The 23,721-nt window shown below is 43.3% G+C and overlaps 1 protein-coding gene across 10 annotated transcripts in view; it reads left to right on the top strand.

The window, feature by feature from the left end:
• Window positions 1–23,721, top strand: part of LOC122541051 (multiple C2 and transmembrane domain-containing protein 2-like) — a 476,548-nt gene that overhangs the window by 31,496 nt on the left and 421,331 nt on the right. Inside the window, exon 1 of one of the 10 annotated variants that reach the window (XM_043677548.1) lies at window positions 13,974–13,991. The exons of the other annotated variants lie outside the window; for them this stretch is intronic. The gene's annotated coding sequence lies outside the window, so the exon portion shown is untranslated. Of the gene's footprint in view, window positions 1–13,973; window positions 13,992–23,721 lie in introns of those variants that run through there. 10 annotated transcript variants of the gene reach the window in all.

Below are 23,721 nucleotides of genomic sequence, written 5' to 3'. Positions count from 1 at the left end.
GCTTAATAAATTGTTGTTCACAGAAGTTGGTGGTTTGGAGCTGCATCAAGTATGTAAGAACCTCAGGAAAAAAAAAACTTAACGTGGCTAATGGCTGTGCTTGGGGATGGGAGTTCCATACTTCCTGCTCACGTTTTGGGCACACAGTAGACTGTTTAATTTCGGCCCACGTTCTTGGTGTATGTGGTGTTACGGCTAAATCAGTTGCTTTCCTGAGGGTGATGTGAGAAGGTTGGCGGAAACAGCTACCCAACAATGCAAATTAAGTGGGATATCTTATCATTTGAAGATTCATTTTCTAAAGCAATCTTCATTCACGCAGTAAAATACAAAGTTCTAATTGCTTTCAGTAGGAAAGACAGGTTGAAACAAGTAAAGAATATGCTGCTGAATGTGTTTATAAAGTCACCCTGCTCCTCATCTTACAGCCATCACTGCTTCCTCACAACCTCGTGACATTTGTTTATGTTATTATTTTGCTGTTCAAAGGTAGTGTTGTGATTAGTGGCCAGTGTTTGGATTCTGAGCCAGACTCTTGAACTCCAGATGTCTCCTTGACCTGAGACACACTGTTAATTAATCTTATCACAGAAGTTGCCTAATCTACTTGGTTATTTTCCCATTTTTTTTCTGTTTTTATTTTGGGTTGTCTTACTATTCGACTGTCACCTGTGATATGACCGAAGCTTTGTGTAATGATTGGAACGAGCTCAGCCAGGTGGTCCTCATAGAATTTGAGTTCCCTGATTGGGGCTGTTAACCTGGTCCAATCAGGGAGCCCTGGCTGACATATAAACAGGCGTATCAGAGGTTCTGATCACTCTGAGAGATGGCTCTGAGGGAGCTGGACCCATGTCAAGTACTATGTGTAAATAAAGGGTGAGTTGGTGATGGGATATTGTGGAGTTATTTCACTTTGGAATTGCATTGTGAGGTCATATTGTGTTTGGGTAGTGTTTAGTCCTCATAGAAACCTATAAAATTCTAAAAGGACGGGTTAGGCTAAATGCAGGAACGCTATGTTCGTTGACCAGGGAGTGCAGAGCCAGGAGTCACATGCTAAGGGTACAGGGTAGACCATTCAGAACTGAGATAGTGAGAAATTTCTTCACCCAGAGATTGGTGAGCCACAGAAGGTAGTTCAGGCCAAACATTAAATGTCTTCAGGAAGGAGTTAAATATAGTTCCTCGGGCTAAAGGGATCAAAGGGTATGGAGAGAAAGCTTGAACAGGGTTCTGATCTGGACCATTAGCCATGATCATATTGGATGGGGAAGCAGGCCTGAAGGGCTGAATGGTCCACTCCTTATTTTCCATGTTTCTGATGTATCTGCCTCTGAACTTGAAGTTCCAGGTTCAATTGGGGCAGCACAGTAACTCAGTGGTTAGCATGACTGCCTCACTGTGCCAGGGACCTGGGATTATCGAAGCCTTCCCGCGAGCTTCAGTGGGTAAGGGAGGACTCCCTACTGGAGTCTACTCAACCTTCCCTTGTTCTTTCCCTGAGATCATTCAATTGCCTGAAGTAAAATTTTTACAAGATGACCATTAAAGGTTTAGCACGTTTAAATAAACATTTATGACAGTGTCACAGTTACAGAGTAACAAGATACCAAGTCCGAGTTTAAGTCAAGGTTCTACAACCTCAGCAGAGTAGCGGTACCCAGCACTTACTAACCTCGTGCACTCTCAGACTACTCTGAAAATGGCACTCTCAATCTTGAGTATCTCTTCGGTTTTTGCCCTCTAAACATGTCAATTAAACTCGTGCTGATGAACGTGATGTCCTCCCCACATTCCTGATGTGCTTGTGATGAACTTGTTAGTCTTTTGTTGACCGATCACATTACTAGAATAGCGATAATGAAACTGCCCTTGTACTGACTCAGGTAATGACGTTAAGTGTTGATATTCTCTAAAGTTTGGTCACATATTCATCAGCCCATGTCTTTGCTTAAACCTGATTATTGATCTTTTTACGTCTTAAACCCATTCCTCATTGTTTTCCACCTCACACGCTTGGTCAGTAAACTCTTTATTCAAACCCTTACTGTCTTTCTTCATAGGTACTTGATCTGGCAAAGGCTTTTTTCCTCCTTGATGACTAATTTTTAAGATTCGAAGCTGCCTAAACTTGTTCTTGTACAGAGCTGGATTTCCTGCTTTTCCCAGCAAAGCTATCTTACTTAATACTTTTTCCTTTTTCTTTATTTCTAACATTCTTTGCTTTCTTTAATTCCATGCTTTCCCTTCGTGTCCTTTCGCAGGATCGATTCCAGCCTCCAGTGATTGCCTGTGTGGAGTTTACACATTCTCCCCGTGTCTGCGTGGGTTTGCTCTCTCAGTCCAAAGACGTGCAGCTGAGGTGGATAGGCCTCCTGATGAAGGGCTTTTGCCTGAAACGTTGATTTTACTGCTCCTCGGATGCTGCCTGAACTGCTGTGCTCTTCCAGCACCACTAATGCAGAATCTGGTTTCCAGCATCTGCAGTCATTGTTTTTACCTAATGTTAAAATTACCCGTAGTGTGCAGGCTATATGGGTTAGCCATGGGAAATGCGGGATTACTGGGATGGAGTAGGGGGTTGGGTCTGGATGGGATGCTCCTCAGTGAGTTGGTGTGGACTTGAAAGGCCGAATATCCTGCTCCTATACTGTAGGAATTCTTTGAATTGGCCACCAAGTCCTGAAGTGGCAATGAAGAACAGCAGAGACTATACTTTTTGTTTTCCTGAGTTGATGTTTGAAGGACAGAGGTTGGCTAGGATACCAAGGAAGAATCTTTCCTGCTCTTTTTTTTTTGAACAGTATGTTGGGAATTTTTACATCCACCTCGAGAGCTGACAAGATTTCACAGTTCAATGTCATGTTCAAAAGACAACAGCACCATCCAAAAAGCACTGCTTCTGTCAGTGCCAACCACAATAATTTTTTTTTTGCTCAGGTTTTTGGAAAGGGGCCGTGAATGCACAGCTTTCTGACTCTGAGGCTAGAACACGACTCAGCAGTGGTATGTCATTTTAACTAGGACGGGGGTCAAAAATTGCCCCACACCACAGCAAAAGCAAAATCCTCTTGATGCTGGAAATCAGCTGGGGACATAACACAAGGCAACCGGAGAGATAAAACTGAATAAAACTAGGCACCAATATAGAGATTTGAAGCATTTGAGGTAAATTGTTTTAATTGACTCGCAGGGTGTAGACACCTAAGGCTGTGTCAGCATTTATTGCCGGTCCCTAGTTACCCTAAGGAATGGCAATATATTTCCAAGTCAGGGTGGTGAGTGGCTAGGAGGGGAACCCGCAGGTGGTGGTGATGGTCTTATGTATCTGCTGCTTTTGTCCTTCCAGACGGAAGCGGCTATGTGTTTTAGGTGCAATCTGAGGATCTTTGAATATCTGCAGTGCATCTTGTAGATAGTACACACTGCTGCTGCTAAGCACTGGTGGTGGGCTGCTTGTGGATGCAGTGCCAATCAAGTTTGCTTTGTCCTCGATGGGGTCAAGCTTCTTGAGTATTGTTGGGGCTGTACCCACCCAAGCAAGTGGGGAGTATTCTATCGCACTCTTGACCTATCCCTTACTTGTGGTGGACAGACTTTGGGGAGCCAGGAGGTGAGTTACTCACTGCAAGATGGTGAGACTCTGAGATACATTTAAAGGGAAGCAAGACATTGACATGAGGAATAGAAGAATCCAGAGGAACCTCGATTATCCGAAGGACATGGGCAGGGAGTATTTCATTCGGTCAATCGCATTCCAGATCATCAAATGCTGGATAGCATGGTTTAGCCAAGCATCAGGACCTTGCGATCTTGCCGGATAATCTGATATTCGGATACTCGAATGCCAGATAATCAAGGTTCCTCTGTACATTGATGGGGTGACATGAAAGGGAGAGGAGGAGGAGGAGGAGGTTTGTGTGGAACATAAACAGCAGCAGCAGAGATTACTTGGGCAGAATGGCCTGCTCCTGTGCTTAATCCTATATTGTTATTTAGAAAGGTGTATAGTGGAATGGAACTCTGCTATTTCTATGAACTTGAAGGAAGTAAAAGCATAACTGGAATAAATACCTGTTTTGAACGACTTGAATTTTTCCTATATACCGTTCAGAGAGGATAATATTTTAGTTAAAGAATTCTTTACTTCTGTGCCAAAACCGTGCTTGCATTTGAAATGTTATATTGTTGTTATTTTGTTGCTTTTAATAATGCTAGATAGATCTCTCCGTTAACATGCATCTAAGAGGGAGAATTTACAGAACTAGCTGTTGAAAATTGACTTATTCTGGAAGAACTGTAACATTATTTAAGCATGAAGGAAATGTTATGGATTAACATATCCTGAACTTTGATATAGGGGATAGATTTTCCAAAGTAATGTGTGATGGAGAAAGAAAGATGCCAGTTATTTTAATCCTTTGGTAACAAATATAAAGCTAATAAGATTTATGTTTCAGGGCTGTCTCTAATTCAGGTTAAAATAGAGGATTGCGGGGGGAATCATGTGACATGTTCTAAACTCTATTCAACAATAAGCTTAAGTGATTTGGAGGGAAACCCAAGTCGTTTTACATGGAAGAAAGTGCAAGATGCTTTTAGTGACAAACAATGACCAGAGCAGCGCTGCTGTTGCTATGGAGTCATACAGAATGGAAACGGACCCGTCAGTCCAACCAGTCCATGCTGAACATTATCCCAGTACATGGACTGTTAGTCTCAAAGTACTAAGGAAACTCTAACAATATCAAGTTTTGTAAAGAGCTATACTTTAAATTTTCTGTTTAATTCTAAGATAGAAAAGACCTGACGTCTAGAAAATAGCTAATCAGTGTTTCTACCTAGATGCAAGGCCCATGTGATTCATGTTGTCATAGAGATGGGTTTTGAGCGAGTAGATGTCTGTGGAATTGAGTTAGATTTTCCTGAGAGGATCTTTCTCACTCCTTTTGAAAACCCTTGTACACTGTCTGGATTCAGAGTGGAGAGTAAAGAGGTAAAGGCAGCAAACCTCTCTTGTCTACCTTGTAATGGGAGATCACCTTCTGACTGAACAAACAAATTTCATGAGGGTTTAAACGAAGCTGGCAGATTGGCCTAGCTTTGGCTGGGAAAAGTGACTTCCAATTTGTCTGTCACCATGAAAGCCAGTTTGGGATTCTTAAGTTATCTGGCAAAAGCAGAAGGAAGTTAGAATGTCTTTTGGCTGTTGAAGAATGAACTTTTCACCGAAGGGGAAATGTGTAAAAGTGAAAGGAGATTTTTGGTTCTTTAACATGTGCAATTGAAGGATCTGTTCCAAATTATTGAGTTAGTATTTAGTCAGTTTTTGTTGCAAATGTTTCGTCCCCTGGCTAGGCGACATCATCAGTGCTTGGGAGCCTCGGCGAACAGAACCACAACAACGAGCACCCGAGCTACAAATCTTCGCACAAACTTAGTATTTAGTCAAATAAACCAAAGAACCATAGACACTAGAAAGCAGAAGCAAACAGAGAAGTTGCTGGGAAAACAGCAGGTCTAGCAGCATGTGTGGTGAGAGAGGCAGTTAGCATTTTGGGTCCAGTGATTCTTCTTCAGAACTGACTGTAGTTGGGAACAGATTGGTATGTATATTGAAGATGGGATGGGGGCGGGGGGGAGAAGGAGGAGGAGTAAACACAAGTTGGAGAAGAAGTCACTGTTGCTTGCCACTTCCTGTTGCCTGCCATTTCAACATACCACAGTGTTTCCTGGCTAACATCTCTGTCTCAGGCTTGCTGCAATGCTCCAGTGAAGTTTAGCACAAGTTGGATGAACAGCAACTTCCTTTCCCCTTGGGGAGCCTACAGCTTTCAGGATTCAATATCAAGTTCAATAATTTTAGGGCTTGAACCTATATCCTCTCTACAACCCCCATATATCAGGCCTTGTCATCACATGGACTGCTTCCACAAACAAAACTGTTCGCTGCTAACCATCCCTATTAATAGCTGTTGATTCCCCGAAGCTGACGTTTACCCACTCCTTTGTCTGTCCAACTCTTGTTCTCTCTGTCTGGGCTTGATCTCCACCTCCACCACCTCCTCCTCCTCCCTCCCCCCCCACCCCACCTTCAGCATTTATACCAACCTTTCCCAGCTACAGTCAGTTTTGAGGAAGAGTCACTGGATCTGAAATGTTAACTCTGCTTTCTGTCCACAGATGCTGCCAGACCTGCTGAGTTTTCCCAGCAATTCCTGGTTTTTGTTAGTTTAGTCAATGTTGCTTTGAGTTTGGTATTAGAATAAAAGTCCTACAATTTTTGAAACCTTCTTATTTGATCCTTTCAGTTATTCATTGGAAATTTCTTTTCAAAACATTACTGATTTCTATAGCAACAGTAACACTTGCCTTAATTTTGTTACCCTCCCTCTGAAAGCACATATTCTAACTTTGTGTAATGGCTTTAGGACATTGGAGTTACCTTGTGGTGATGTCTTGGAGCTACTCCTCACTGGGTTTAAAAAGTGCAGTGAGTGGGGAGTTTAAGAGCAAGCTAGAAAGAAGTGGAGAGAGTGACTGAAGCCTGATGTTGAGCCATGTTGTTTGAAACTTGTGGGGAAAGGTTGAGTAGACCAACCAGCATTAGGTGTAGGGTTTATAGAATAGTCTTTTGATAACATAACAGAAAATTAGAGCCTGGTGTATGTCTGAGTACGATGGATTCTATTTAGTTGTAACACGTCATAATGAAAGCCAAAGCTGGAAGATAGCTTGTGAGACTACCTTCTCTTCGACTAGCCTTGAACTTAAACTAATGCGTAATGTCACAGAAAATAGGACTAACTTAATGGACAAATCTGCTTATTCAATACCCATTGTTATGTCTGATGTTTAACTGTCTCATCAAATGTTATCCCATCGAAATATATAAAATTCCTAAAGGAAGCTTGGTTATGGAATCTAGAATGAAAGGTCACAATCTCCTAATAAGTGCTAGGACTGAGGTGAAGAGAGACGTCCACATTCAAAGGATTACAGATCTTTGGGATTCTCCACAGCAGAGGGTTGTGACTGTTCAGTTGGAGTGGATTGTATCCCTAGAGGATTGCTTCACATAGCCATCCAGCCGTACAGCCTTTTTATTCCTGTTTATCCCTGGGGAATATTTGATGGAAGTGACAGTAACCGCCTTTTTTAATGTCTCAGTAATTTTTCTCCAGGATTGCACGCAGCATTATCCTTGAGACTGGTCTTCAGTAACTGAAGATCAGGCCAGGTCTGTTGGGTTGGAAAACTTCGTGGCAGAGTATGTTCGAGGCTGAAATGCACAGATCTTTACAATCTAAGGAATTCAAGAGATCTTAGGTTCGTGCACGAATCATAGAATTGCTGCAGTGTTGAAGCCATTTGGCCCCTCCTGTCCACACCGACCCTCCGAACAGCGTCCCACCCAGACGCACCCCCCCCCACAATTTATACATTTCCATGGTTAATCTACCTAGTCTACACATCCCTGGACACTACGGGCAATTTAGCATGGCCAATCCACCTAATCTGTACATCTTTGGACTGTGGGAAGAAACTGGAGCACTGGGAGGAATCCCACACAGACACCCGTCCAAAGGTGGAATCTAACCTGGGTCCCTGGCGGTGCTAAACACTAAGCCACTGTGTCCACCCACTGGGGAGGTGGAGCTGTCGTGAATGATCATCTTGAATCTCATTGTTTTGTGGTGCAGGTCAGGCAGGTAGTTTCTTACATTATTACCTTGGCGGAGTTTTGAAAGCATTAGCCTAGCTTTGACGAAATCGGGTTCTGTTTTAGCTGAGCAAGAAAGGGACGATGAGTCAGGATCTGCCAGGTAAGATAATATACTGATTGCAAAACCACAGTGCAGTAGAACAAAATGATCAGTTTCTTAGTGGAAGTTTCTTCCGTGCCAACTGTGGGACATTAATCCTTGCCACGGATCAGCGCGGCTGGTTGCTGTTAATTAAAAGAGCAGGTTACTCGGGTTTCTGAAAAGGATATTCAAGCTTTGTTATTGGTGAAATTGAGTATGTACTCTCGCCGATGTTATTGTAATTCAGGAATGTTAAGTCTGCACAAGCAGGCAAAGTCAGTTTGGTGCAGAAAATGAACAATTGTGGATCAGGTCATGGGGAACCAATAATCTGTTGGGTTTCGTGAGCTGCATTCAATGCAGTTGCACAACCTTTTTCACCAAATGATTGGCAGAGGATTCATTGGGAAGGAGACTGGATGTGCTTCAGGGCAAATTGTTTTCAAATAAAGAAAGATGTCTTTTTGTTTGACGTGACTCAATCTTTGATGCCTTCAGCAAAAGTAGAGGAACAAAGGCTCAGGTTTGCTTTTCTTACGACAGACATGGTGTATATGGAGGGCTAGCACCAGCAATAAATGTAAGTGCAAACTCCCTGTATTGCAGCTCAACTTCCGTGTGATTGTTCATCTCTAAACAGATGGTGTCACGATGCATTCAGTTACTCTGCAATTTCTGACCAAGTATCTGGTGGACTCTAAAAGCTTGAGTAAGAGTCCAGAAATGGGAACACCATCCCAGAAGCTGTTTCAGTTTTAGTAATTTCAATTTAATATGTTTTTCTTCAGTACTTTACCATTTATACAGCTTATTCAGAAATTTATTCTGTAATCCGAGATGGCGCCAAAACATGGCGACATTATTCACTTTTCACTGTGTGCAAGTGACAATGTATTAAATAACCCGAAATCTAAATGAATCAAAGTGGTGACTACATTCAAGAACATCTTTGTCAGGTCCAAGGTTTATCTTTCATGGTGAAATCTGATACAGCAGGAAGGTGAGGGAGTGAAGAATTTTTAAGGCCATATGGAGATGCATGGGGCGGGGGGAGTGGGCATGGTATAGTGGCTCAGGGAGTAGCACTGCTGCCTCACAATGCCAGGGACCCGAGTTTGCTTCCAGCCTTGGGCTGTGTGGAGTTTGTACATTCTTCTCGTGTCTGCATGGGTTTCCTCCATGTGCTCCGGTTCACTCCCACAGTCCAAAGATGTGCACGTTTAGAATTGGCCATGCTAAATTGCCCCATAGTGTTCAGGGATGGGTAGGTTGGGTGCATTAGTTAGGGGTAAATGTGGAGTGGTAGAGGAATGGGTCTGGGTGGGTTACTCTTTGGAGATTGGTGTGGACTTGTTGGGCCGAATGGCCTCTTTCCATATTGTAGGGATTGTATGATTCAATGCAGCCTTTTTCACGAAGTGAAATCCTTGAGTGAGCATGCTCAGATTGACAGGAAACTTTGAAGATTCAGAGGGAAGGAGACCTGATTTAAAGTGTGGACATGCTGTAAGGGGAAATTGTTTTCAACTTGGCAATAAAAAACATTTTTTTTCACGCAGTTCAATCTTTGAACCTTTTATCCACTGTGTTCCCTCACTTTAACAGAGATGTCAGCTGTTCCCAGAAGAATGTCAATACTGTATTAGCTTCACAACATGGGAATAAATAAATGGCTACCAAAGCTGAGTAAGCTTGTAAAATTTGAACTAATGAGTTCAGTACTGAAAGAGCTACTCTGACCCATTGGGAAGCTGTGCCGTTCCTTTCTTATTCCCCCCAAACTGGGAACTCAAGGTAAAAATAACCACAGATGCTGGAAATATGAAATAGAGAAAAGGATTCTGGGTAATCCAAGATGGAAGATGGGAATAGTTTCTGGCTGTAACAGGCTATTCCTTTTTTGAGGTATTTTAGGTGTTGGAGGTTATTTCCTCGAATCCCAGGATCAGCAATTACTGTTTTATGTGCTGTTGCATTTTTTGGAATTTTGGAGAAAAAAGCAATCAAAACAACAGCACCTTTAAAAGAGAGAGGAATAGACAAAGGCCGCACGTGGTGAGGTCAGTGCAGGAGAGAGAGAGAGAAAGAAAGAAAGAAAGAAACCCACACTCCTCCCTGACACAGCAGTAAACCTGCGAAGTTACTGCCTTTGCTGTTTGAATTCATGTATTGCTCGACACCGGAGTGCATCTGGGAAAAGTTTTAAATGTGGCCTTACAGTAAGTCTGCAGTAGTGAGTAGAGTGGGTTCTTTCTTGATTATATGTTTTATTGAGATATGTTTCCTGATTAAACTTAAAAATATCAGCCATAAGTGTTAAGTTAGCCTGGAGCAGTGTTTTGTAGAGGAATAAGACAGTGCTATTTTCTGGGTCTGTAGATTGGAAGAAGCAAAAATGGCCTTTAGTAGAGTGATGTGCTCTTCTTGTCGGACGTGGGAGTTTAGGGAGAGTTTACAGGTTACTGAGGATTATATCTGCAATAAATGCCATTAGTTACGAATCCTATCAGATCGAATGGATCAGTTGGAGATACAGTTTTTTTGATTAGATTCCCTACAGTGTGGAAACAAGCCCTTTGGCCCAACCAGTCCACACCGACCAATTAGAGGCAATGAGGAATTTGCAAGAGCAGGGGGATGTGATGGATGGCAGTTATAGGAAGCGAAAAATGTTGCATATGGAGCTATGAGGGAGGAGCTGGCCAAAGTTCAATGGTGCAATACCCTAGCAGGGATGGCAGTGGAGCAACAATGGGTATTTCTGGGTATAATGCAGAAGATGCAGGATCAGTTCATTCCAAAAAGGAAGATATATCCTAAGAGGAGGCAGGGGTGGCCGTAGCTGATGAAGGAAGTTAAGAATCACATAAAGTCAAAAGAGAAAAAGTGTAACATAGCAAAGATGAGTGGGAAAACGGAGGACTGGGAAGCTTTTAAAGAACAACAGAGAATTGCTAAGAAGGAAATACACAGAGAAAAAATGAGGTACAAAGGTAAACTGGATAAAAATATAAAGGAGGATAGTAAAAGCTTTTTTAGGTATGTGAAAGGAAACAAAAATGGTTAAGACTAAAATTGGGCCCTTGAAGACAGAAATTAAATATATTACGGGGAACAAAGAAATGGCAGAAGAGTTGAATTGGTACTTCAGATCTGTGTTCACTGGGGAAGACACAAGCAATCTCCCATAGATAGTAGTGGCTGAAGGACCTGAACTGATGGGAATTTATATTAGGCAGGAAATGGTGTTGGAGAGACTGTTAGGTCTGAAGGCTGATAAGTCCCCGGGGCCTGATGGTCTACATCCCAGGGTACTGAAGGAGGTGGCTCGAGAAATCGTGGATGCGTTGGTGATTATTTTCCAGAGTTCGATAGATTCAGGATCAGTTCCTGCGGATTGGAGGGTGGCTAATGTTGTCCCACTTTTTAAGAAAGGAGGGAGAGAGAAAGTAGGGAATTATAGACCAGTTAGTCTGACCTCAGTGGTGGGAAAGATGGTGGAGTCAATTATAAAGGATGAAATTACGACACATCTGGATAGCAGTAACAGGATAGGTCAGAGCCATCATGGATTTATGAAGGGGGAATCATGCTTGACTAATCATCTGGAATTTTTTGAGGATGTAACACTGAAGATGGACAAGGGAGATCCAGTGGATGTAGTGTACCTGGACTTTCAGAAAGTCCCACATAGGAGGTTAGTGAGCAAAATTAGGGCGCATGGTATTGGGGGCAAAATACTGACTTGGATTGAAAATTGGTTGGCTGGCAGGAAACAAAGAGTAGTGATAAACGGCCCCCTTTCGGAATGGCAGGCGGTGACCAGTGGGGTACCGCAAGGATCAGTGCTGGGACCGCAGCTTTTTACAATATACATTAATGATATAGATGATGGTATTAAAAGGAATATTAGCAAATTTGCTGATGATACAAAGCTGGGTGGCAGGGTGAAATGTGAGGAGGATGTTTGGAGATTACAGGGTGACCTGGACAGGCTAGGTGAGTGGACAGATGCATGGCAGATGCAGTTTAATGTGGATAAATATGTGGTTATCCACTTTGGTGGCAAGAACAGGAAGGCAGATTACTACCTAAATGGAGTCAAGTTAGGTAAAGGGGCAGTACAATGACTGATTAACAAGAACACCGAGATCTCAATGAAAGCAAGCATGCAGGTACAGCACGCAGTGAAGAAAGCTAATAGCATGCTGGCCTTCATAACAAGAGGGATTGAGTATAGAAGCAAAGAGGTTCTTCTACAGCTGTACAGGGCCCTGGTGAGACCGAACCTGGAGTATTGTGTGCAGTTTTGGTCTCTAAATTTGAGGAAAGACATTCTGGCAATTGAGGGAGTGCAGCATAGGTTCACGAGGTCAGTTCCTGGAATGGTGGGACTAGCTTATTTTGAAAGATTGGAGCGACTAGGCTTGTATACCATTGATTTTAGAAGGCTGAGAGGGGATCTTATTGAGACGTATAAGATTATTGAAGGATTGGACACACTGGAGGCAGGAAACATGTGTCCGCTGATGGGTGAGTCCGAACCAGAGGACACAGCTTAAAAATAAGGGGTAGGCCATTTAGAACAGAGTTGAGGTGAAATTTCTTCACCCCGAGAGTGGTGGGTGTATGGAATGCTCTGCCCCAGAAAGCTGTGGAGGCCAAGTTTCTGGATACTTTCAAGAAAGAGTTGGATAGAGCTCTTCAGGATAGTTGAATCAAAGGTTATAGGGATAAGGCAGGAAGAGGATACTGATTGTGGACGATTAGCCATGATCATAATGAATGGTGGTGCTGGCTCAAAGGGCAGAATGGCCTACTCCTGCACCTATTGTCTATTGTCTATAGATACAGTCACATAGATGGGTTAACTTCTGGAAAGGTAAGAGAGGTAGGCAGGCAGTGCAGGAGTCTTCTGTGGCTATCCCCATTTCAAACAAATGTGCTGTTTTGGAAAATGTTGGGGGGTAAAGAACACTCAGGGGAATGTAGCAACAACAGTCAAGTTTCTGGCATCAAGACTGGCTCTGATGCAATGAAGGGTATGTTGGGTTCCAAGAGATCAATTGTGTTGGGGGACTCTTTAGTCTAAGGCAGAGACAGAAGTTTCTGTGGCCAGCAGTGAAAACACAGAATGGTGTCTGGCTTCCCTGGTGCCAGGATCAAGGATATCTCCGAGTGGGTGCATAATGTTCTCACGGGAGAGAGGGACCAGCAGGAGGTCATTGTACACATTAGAACCAATGACATAGGAAGGGAAAAAGATGAGATTCTGAAGGGCGAATATAGGAGTCAGGCAGGAATTTAAAAAGGAGGTCCTCGAGAGTAGTAATATCTGGTTTACTCCCAGTGCAATGAGCTAGTGGGGGCAGGAATAGGAGGATAGGGCAGATGAATGTATGGCTGAGGAGCTGGTGTATGGGAGAAGGATTTACATTTTTGGATCATTGGAATCTCTTCTGGGGTAGAAGTGACCTGTACAAGAAGGACAGATTGCACCTGAATTGGAAGGGGACTAATATACTGGCAGGGAGATGTGCTAGAGCTGGGATCTAAGTAGGACCTCCCACCCTCCCCATCTCTCCCCACCCCCCCCAACACACACACACACACACACACACACACGCACACTTTCCCTGGGTTCCACACAGGGATGAACCGTAAAACCCCCACTTCCCCAGATAATCTCTCCAACTTTATTGTGTACAGGGCAGAGGTCGAACCTGTCAAGAAATTGTGTGTGAGAGTGTGTGTATATACACGTGCACTATTTGGGGGTAGTGGTGGGTGGGGATGGACGGGGGTGAATGGGGTGGGAGCAGAGAGTATTGGGGGTGGCGGTGGGTGGGCTCTCATACACAGTGTGCTTTTTCCTAGTCTCCTGAACGGGGAGCAGACTTCACAGAAAATTCTGAGACTCTGAGGAAATCATTAACCGAATAGTCAAATTATCAGCCCATCTCGTTCAAATAATCAAGGTTCCCCTGTGCATGTATTTGGAAAGGCTAGGACTGATTACGGATAGTCAACATGGCTTTGTGCGAGGGAAATCAAGTCTCACAAACTTGATTGAGATTTTTTTTTGAAGAAGTAACGAAGAGGATTGATGTGGTGGATGTGATCTTTATGGATTTCAGTAAGGCATTCGACAAGGTTCCCCATGGGAGACTGATTAGCAAGGTTAGATCTCATGGAATACAGGGAAAACTAGCCACTTGGTTCGAGAACTGGCTCAAAGGTAGAAGACAGAGGGTGGTGGTGGACGGTTGTTTTTCAGACTGGAGGCCTGTGACCAGTGGAGTGCCACAAGGATCGGTGCAGGGTCCAATACTTTTCATCATTTATATAAATGATTTGGATGTGAGTATAAGAGGTATAGTTAGTAAGTTTGCAGATGATACCAAAATTGGAGGTGTAGTGGATAGTGAAGAGGGTTACCTCCGATTACAGCGGGATCTAGATCAGATGGGCCAATGGCCGGAGAAGTGGCAGATGGAGTTTAATTTAGATAAATGTGAGGTGCTGCATTTTGGGAAAGCAAATCTTAGCAGGATTTGTACATTTAATGGTAAGGTCCCAGGGAGTGTGACTGAACAAAGAGACCTTGGAGTGCAGGTTCATAGCTCCTTGAAAGTGGAGTCGCGTAGATATGATAGTGAAGAAGGCGTTTGGTATGCTTTCCTTTATTGGTTAGAGTATTGAGTGCAGGATTTGAGAGGTCATGTTGCGGCTGTACAGGACATCAGTTAGGCTACCATTGGAATATTGCGTGCAATTCTGATCTTCCTATTGGAAGAATATTGTGAAACTTGAAAGGGTACAGAACAGATTTACAAGGATGTTGCCAGGGTTGGAGGATTTGAGCTATAGGGAGAGGCTGTTTGGAGGGATATGGGCCGGGTGCTGGCAGGTGGGACTAGATTGGGTTGGGATATCTGTTCGGCATGGACGGGTTGAACCAAAGGGTCAGTTTCCATGCTGTATATCTCTATGATTCTTTGACTTTAAGCAGAAAATACTGGAGAAATCTGACAGGTCTGGCAGCATCTATGGAGTGAGAAACAAAGTTAATGCAAAGTTAACCCTTGTCACCATTTTGTGGTGACGCTGTTTTTCGGTTATCAATGCCACTGACATGTCGTGACTTGATTATCTTTTAAATTTAACCCTCTTAATATTACCATAGTCTGAGTTGTGAAGTTATTGTATTTTATGAATAACTATCAATAATTTTAATCATTAAACCATTTCCCCTCAAAAGCATTTGTTAAATCGTCTCAGTGGCTTATTGTGATGAATCCCAATTTCTCACCACAGTTTCTGCAAAAATTGATTTACAAATTCTTTATCGGATTTATTAAGCACTGCCTTTACTTTTATGGTTTCCCCAAAATAGGAAATGTTTCCTGTACATTTATTCACTTGCAGTTTTGAAGGCTTTTGTGAGTTTCATTGTTTTTTTTCCATGGGGACACACGCACACAAAAACAGGTGTACGTGCATGCACACACACATGGTCACGCACGCATGCATGAATGTACACAGACAAAGGCATGCACGTACACGTACACGCAAAACACACATGAGTGCATGCATGCAAACACACAAAGAAAAGATATGCACATACACAGGCAGGTGCACATACACACACACACACGTGTATATACAGACATGTACGCACGCACACTCCTCCTTGTTGAAGATGTTGGAAGGATTAGCAGGCTCGTCATCAACCTGTTAGCCCCCTTTTTGATACTCCTCCATAAGCAAAACATTGCAGATGCTGGACATCTGAAAAAAGCAACTAGAAAACAAATTGGAAAATATTGGCCGGTCTGGCAGCATCTGTGGAGAGAAACAGCACGAACGTTTCAGAGCAACGACCTTTCATCAGAACTTTGGAGAACTGGAACTGTCCGTCTCTCTCCACAGCTGTTGCCTGGTGACCTGAGATTCCATTTTCTCTTTGTTCTTATTTCATGGACATTTGGTTCTGTCATCAGCAAGACTTGAACCCAGAGCTTCCAGCTCCGAGATAGGGAGCTCTGTGAGATTTTCTCAATCAGGCCATCTCTCAGTTATCATCTTTTCAGAGAAAGGATTTCCAGACTATTCAGAATTTTCTGATAGTTATAGCATCTTCAATGTTACAAACCTGAGGAAGGGCCTTGCCCTGAGCGATCACAGCCTTTGTCTTTGATGCAGCCTTTTGTTGTAAAATTCTGTGGTAAGTTCAAGTTGTACATTATGTGCCAGGCATTGTGTGCGTGGTATAATGGCTCCTTGCATCGAGGTATCTCGCCAGTTTTCTGTCTTTGCTGTTTCTCCAATCTTTTGCTTATTAATGAATGCACAAAGTGGGAGTTAGGGGCTGAATAGGTAAATGTTGACTCTGAAATGAGTCATACTTTTCACGGTCAATACATTGCAAGATGAATAAATCCATTTCATTGATTTGCAGGTTTAAATTTTTGGATTTCATAGAATCCCTACAGTGTGGAAATAGGCCATTCAGCCCATCAGTGATCTTCCGAACAGCATCCCACCCCAACCCATCCGCCTACCCTATCCTTGCATTTCCCATGGCTAAACCATCTAATTTGCACATCACTGGACACTATAGGCAATTTAGCATGGCCAAACCACCTAACCTGTACAGCTGAGGACTGGGGGGGGGTGGGGGGAAAAAACTGGAACACCCGGAGGAAACCCACGCAGACGTGGGGAGAATGTGCAAACTCCACACCGACAGTCACCCGTGGCTGGAATCGAACCCGGGTCCCTGGCGCTGTGAGGCAGCAGTGCTAACCGCACTGCCCTGTTTCGCCCACTTAAATTCATCAGCTGATTATTTGTCTCAAAAATCACACTTCCAGGTACTTGTGATCTATTTGTACTTCAGATTTAACGGGAGAAACAGTTGAGTGTTGCATTCAACTAAATTTCCTGCAAATGTCAGTGACCATCAACTGTCTTCACACCAAACGTTAGACTTCTCCATATAGTGAACGCAGCTTAACGTCTGTGATAGGAAAATAATAAAGTTTGTTGCAATGCATAGAACACCAGAACATTTTGAAATGAGAAGTCTGGTAATGAAAAGCATGGATTTCAAAAGTGAGAAACTTACTTAACCGAGCTGATTGAAGAGTTGAGGAAGTCACAGAAGAGTAGATCTAGCAGACGTGACAAATATATTGGTCGTGCAATATTTTTGGTTTCTCTTAAAGATCTTTGGTGACTCATGATCATCTAACAAGTAAGGTCTGACAATGTGGAGACAGTAGACGAGTGGCCCAACGAATTGCTGGCTGCTTTCGAGGTCATGCAGAGTGTCGGAGTGAAGGGAATTTACTCAGTAGCAGAAAGTGGGAGATGACACAAAGACAGAAATTGCTGGAGAAACTCAGCAGGACTGGCAGCTTTTACGTGAGAAAATAAGAACTAGGAGCAGGAGTAGGCCGTCTGGCCCCTCGAGCCTGCTCTGTCATTCAATAAGATCATGGCTGATCCGCCCATGGACTCAGCTCCACTTACCTGCCCACACAACATAACCCTTAATTCCTTTACTTTTCAAAAATCTATCCATCTTTGCCTTAAAGACATTCAAGGAGATGGCCTCAACTACTTCACTGGGCAGAGAATTCCAAACATTTGGGTGAAGATGTTTCTCCTCAACTGAGTCCTAACTATGTTCCCCCTTATCTGGAGGCTGTGCCTCCTCATTCTAGTTTCACCTGCCAGTGGAAACAACCTCCCTACCTCAATCTTATCTATTCCCTTCATAATTTTACATGCTTCTGCAAGATCTCTCCTCGTGCTTCTATATTCCAAAAAGTATTGTTCCAATCTACTTAATCTGTCCTCACAAGCCAACCCTCTCTATGGGAAGAAAGCAGAATTCACATTTTGAGTTTGGTGACTGTTCATCAGAAGTGGGCAATGATGTTTCACTAGGATCAGTGCATTGTTTCGGAGTGAAGGGTGGGCACTGGAGACGTTGCAAGGCTTGGCTTAGGCAATGCAGATCCTTCATTCAGAGATGAAAACCCTACTGTGAGGTTGGCCTCGGGAGTTTTCGATGCAGGAGTTTTGGAGTCAGGTGTTAGATCCTGAAGAAGGGTTACACCCGAATGGTAAACCTCTCCACCTCCTGATGCTGCCTGGCTTGCTGTGTTCTTCCAGCCTCCTGCTTTGGGTCCTGGGGCAGTTTGAGTCCGTGTTGGTATGGGGTGTCTGTGGAGTTGCCTGCATACAAGGTTACCGTCAGTGGTGAGTTGCGGAGGGTCAGTTTAATAGTTACCCAGGAGTTACAGTAGATGTTAATCCCTCTACATAGTCCTGTACCTCAGGCAGAACTCTGAGGTCTTTGACCCTTTGTCAGAGTTGCAGTCTGTTTTGGAGGATTCCTGACACTGTTAATTGTCCGTCTGAAGTTTTGCCTTCCGGGGCAGTTTGGAGGGAGTCAGCTGAATCTGGATTTAATTCTTGAGTTCCCTGCTGTAATAACTGGAACATTGGGTCCATATGCGAGCACTGCAAAGTGAAGGGAGCCTTTGCCTCATTCATTGTAAGTTCCTTTTGAAGAAAGGTGAATAAATGTAAATGAGTTTTAAAATCACCTCAGGCAGATTTAACAAGAGCCTCACTTGTGGCTTGTTCCTGACCCGTTTAGCTGAAGACACCAAGCTACATTCAGTGGAAAAAAACCCTCTTTACTCTCACAACCAATTTCCGCTCTGGGATGTGCTAATAAATCTCAATCTAATGTGAACAGTTGTGGCTCTGTGGTAGTATCCCCATCTCTTAATCAGGAGAGCCAGGTACAAGTCCCACCTGCCCTGGAGTTCTGCCTGAGCAGGTTGATTGAAAATATCATTTTATAATCTGCCTCCACCATACTCTCACGCGGTGCATTACCGCTCCTAACCATTTGCCGCGCAAGTAAATTTGAAGGGCAATTTTTGTGCACTGGTATTGTCCCTGCCTCTGACTGTAAGGTGCTGGAGGGATCTAGGATTGAGTCCCATCTGCTCCAGAATTTTGGCTCTTGATTTTTGCTGTCCAACTATTGGTTATCCTACCTTCAGCTGCCAAAGCCCCAAACTCAGGAATTCCTTCCCTCAACCTCTTTGCCTCTTTGTAAGCTGATCCTGAAAACTTGGAAGCACTAGCTTTCGGAGCGCTTTCAGTGGACAACCACCTGATGAAGGAGCAGCGCTCTGAAAGCTAGTGCTTCCAAACAAACCTGTTGGACTATAACCTGGTGTTGTGTGATTTTTAACTTTGTATACCCCAGTCCAATACTGGCACCTCCAAATCCTAAAAACTTGGTTCTTTTGATCATCTGTCATGATATCTCCTTGAGATGTGGCAAATTTATTCCCAATAATGCTTCTGTAAAGCACCCTGGGAAATGATGTACCACATTAACAAAGCAAGTTAGTGTATTGTTGCTGTTCCTTCTGCTCACCGTTCTTACAAGTTTCAACTGCTTTTGTGAAAATGGACCTTCACAGACAGCTGGAGTGTTGGCTGAATTAAATCTGAGTTAAAGCCAAATTTAATTTAACAGCGTTACAAATTAGCCACAAGCTTCTCCGAAATATAAATCATGAACAGACAATTCAGCCTCTTGAGCCTGCTCTTGTTATTCAATACCATCATGGCCCTGTCTCATCTCGGCCTCATCGCCACTTTTCTGCCCACTCTCTGTAATCCTTTAATCCATTATGAACCAAAAATATGTCCATCACCTCCTCCAATTTATCCCAGTCTCCACTGCACTCTGGGATGATGTGAGAGAAGTGGTTCCTCCTTATCGCTGAATTAAATCTACCATAAGGTAAAAACAATGACAATGACTGCAGATGCTGGAAACCAGATTCTGGAATAGAGTGGTGCTGGAAAAGCACAGCAGTTCAGGCATTAAATCTACCATCCCTTACGACCTGTCGTTCTAGATTGCCCCATAAGGGAAACATCTGTTTGACATCCGCTTTGTCACTCTCCTTCAGCGTTATGGATCAATTCGATCTCTTAGCCTTCTGAACTCTAGTGAGCACAGGCCTAAACTGCTTGATCTCTCTTCACAAGACAAGCCTTTTATCTCTAGAATTAATCTTGTGAACTGTCTCTCAAAAGCATTTGCACCAATGCAGTTGCATCTTTCTTCAAATAAAGGGATCAAAACTGCTGGACAGGAAGTTCCTGGATTAGGAACGCCCGACTTAGAAACGTCTCGTACTTACAAACCTACCTCCGGCTACTCATTTTTAAAAATTATTTATAAAAATCCGAGTTACCTACAATGTTTCGTCCTAACGAATGGGTGGACTAATGAGCTCGTATCTGTTCCGAATTGCACACAACTTCGGCTTATGGACAGCGGAAAAAATGGAACTCATTCATAACCTGGGGACCTCCTGTACTCCAGATATAGTCACACTAACGCATTGTCCAATTGCAACAAGATTTCCCTATTTTTACACTTCCTCCATTAGCAATAAATGCTTAAGTTCTATTAGCCTTCCTTTATTACCAATTATACCCACATACTAACTTTCTGCAGTTTGTACGAGGACACCCAGATCCCTTTGCACCGAAGCATTTTGAAGTTTTTACTTAAATCCATTTGGACAATAAGTTGCCTTTCTATTCATCTGATGAAAATTGATTACCTCACACTTTTCCTCATTAAACCCTATTTGCCAAATTTTGGGCCATTTACTGAACCTATACATATCCATCGCCCACAAACCTACCAACACACTGAAACAGCTACTGACTCAGTCCCAACAGCCAGCAAAATGAACGTCATTTACCAAATACCCTGCAAGGACTGCAACAAACATTACATTGGACAGATGGGCAGGAAGCTAGCCACCAGGATACATGAGCACCAACTAGCCACTAAAAGATACGACTAGCTATCACTAGTATCCTTACACACAGATGAAGAAGGACATCACTTTGTCTGGGACAGTGCATCCATCCTGGGACAGGCTAAACTGAGACATGCACGGGAATTCCTAGAGGCCTGGTATTCGAACCAAAACACCCATCAACAAACACATTGATTTGGATCCCATTTACCAACTTCTGAGAAAAAGAACCAGAAATTATATGACCCACCGTAACAGACCAAGACACAGAAATAGAAAGTGAGACAGAACACCAGCGCCTCACCGGAGACTCACTGATGGTGTTAGCGAGCATGGTGACAAAACGTCTGAAAACAAGCCTTTCAGCTCAGCGAGCAAACTTACAACCTGAACCCTCAACCTTCTCGAAATTAGCAAACAACCAACCCAACCTATCCATATCCATTTGCAAGTTTCTTATTTCTTCATTGCAACTTATACACATGCCAATACACAAGTGTTCTACAGGTATTGCTGTAGTGGAAACTGTGAATATGTTTCCCAAACTGGAAATGTTTGAAACTATAGGCGTTCAGCACAGATTGTCAGAACTGATGGGAGGATCCGCTGGGGTTTGAGTTGAGAATGTTGTCCTAGGGTGTTGCCCCTAGTCAGAATTATACGCTCTCCCAAAAACTGCAGGTTGACAAGATGAAGGGATGCTTAATAGACAACCGTTAGTGGAGATTAGTTTGAGTATAACTAATTTTGATCAGTTTGAGTATAACTAATTTTCACCCAGCTAAAACCTCATGTCAAAGCATAGTGAGAGTAATTGAGTTTGTGTAGCTCATTGGTTGACCAGTTTAACCAGGAATTGGCTGTTCATGTTGGGATATTGGATGGTCCTGCAGTGGAATATGTGACTAACTGTTCAGACGCATTTGGAAATCAGCTCCTCCGAGCTTTCCGTTTGAAATGAGGCAACCTGTGTTTCACTTTACCCGCATTCTGGTGTTGCAACTGCTGAGCTGCATCCTGCATCCAACAAACTTATAAAATTGTTCACCTTCCCTTCGGGTGAATTCATGTTGATTAGCCAGATTTAAAGAAAAATAATGGACCTCTTGGAAGGTTTTACAGTATGGCAGGTTTCTGTTACCTTAATGTCTCCAAATCTTGGACATTTACTCCAACTTTCCACACCTGCGTGTACGTACCATAAACACACCTGACAATAGCCCTTTCTGGGGAAATGCCAATCCATTTAAACTTGCCCATTTGGCCCGGTTATAGTTTGGCTGTGATATCTGGAACATGCCAGTTTGAAATGAACAAGTACCATGTCTTGCCAGATCCTGTACAGTTGTTACTGAATTCCAAGAATTGTATTTTTAATGAGGTCTGATTTTCAGTTTGATTCCAGCCTCGGGTGACTGTCTATGTGGAGTTTGCACATTCTTCCTGTGTCTGTGTGGGTTTCGTCCAGGTGCTCTGGTTTCCTCTCTCAGTCCAAAGATGTGCAGGTCGGGTGAATTGGCCGTGCTAAATTGCCCACAGTATTAGTTGCATTAATCAGAGGGAAATGGGTCTGGGTAGGTTACTCTTCGGAGGGTCGTGTGGACTGGTTGGACCGAAGGGTCTGTTTCTACACTGTAGGGAATCTAACCGAATCTAATCTTCCATTAGGGAAGGATCTGCAGCTACAGTGTTGCTCCCCTGCTAGTTACCCACTTCCTCTGTTGTCACCTATTGCTGGAGATCACATTAAATATTAGGAGCACAAGTGTGTCATTTAGCTCTGTCAAGCTTGCTATGCCATTCAGAAAGACCATAGTTGATCTCAGCTCTGATATACTAAACTCTGTGACCAAGCATAACCCTCTGGAACTGAGAACTCATCAATTTCTTTACTTAGGATATTTTCTTCAACTCTGTCCTAAATAGCCTTAAACTGGGACTATGAACTCTACTTCTAGACTCCCCAGCCTGGGAATGTAGTGAATGTAATCCGGTCAGCCAAGTGAGCTCACAGAATATGAGTTCCCTGATTGGAACTGTTAATTGGATCCAAACTGAGAGCCCTGACTGACAGATATAACCAGGTGTGTCAGAGATGCTAACATTCTGATACCTGACTCTGTATAAGGCAGTACTACTGTCAAGGATTGTTCATGTATTAATAAAGGATGACTTGGTGATGGGATACCGGCCTCTCTGGAGTTATTTCAGGGCGGTCAGCAGAGAACGTAGGCCCTTCCAATTTATTTCAGTAGGTGTTGGGAAATGAGAGACTTAATCACAGCTTGGATGTTGGCACCCATAAAGAAGGCAGGGGAGAGGATGAGCGATGCACCCTGATCCCCTCAGGTTAGCTAATCTTACAGACAGTATAGTCTGCAAGGGCCTGTTGGGAGGGCCTGGATTTGGGCCTTGAAGGGTGGGCCCAAATAGAATGAGGTGGATGGCTCAAAAACTGTATCGCCGTTGACTTGATGTTAAACTAATTCCTTCTCCAGCAAGCTATTTATTCAGAGTGACTGTTGGAAACTAATATTTGTGCAGTTTCCTGCTTACTGGTCCAAACATGAAAATCCTTTGTCTGCCCACTTGTATAGCCTAATGCGAGCACTCTGCACTGCCATGCTAGAGATATTCTTGTTGAGTTGTTAATTTGTTTTTGGATGAGGTTATCTGAGGGATTCCAGCACCAGAGAGTAACCTCATGCCAGTTTAGATCTGACATGGGCTGGCATTTTTGTTTTAGTGGTGGGAGACGGGAGAGTAAGCTGTTTCTAGTCCCCCACCCACTGCCTCTGGGGGACAAACAGGCGCCCTTTGGAACTTTGACGAGGGCATCTCTTTAAATGTCATGACGATGGATGATTAGTCCGAACCTCTCAAAGCCATCGTGTCTTTTGTGAGGAACATTCAGTTGCCCTAAATGGGAGGTAACTGAGAGGCTTTTCCACAGGAAGGTTTCCCTCTTAGCTACTTTTTCAAAATTTAAACAAAATAAAGAATATTAAAAAAAAGCCAGGCTACAA

This window comes from Chiloscyllium plagiosum, chromosome 36, assembly GCF_004010195.1.
Source record: "Chiloscyllium plagiosum isolate BGI_BamShark_2017 chromosome 36, ASM401019v2, whole genome shotgun sequence".
NCBI lineage: Eukaryota > Metazoa > Chordata > Chondrichthyes > Orectolobiformes > Hemiscylliidae > Chiloscyllium > Chiloscyllium plagiosum.
Note: the sequence above shows the minus strand (reverse complement) of the source record. Positions and strands in the feature narration are given on the sequence as shown.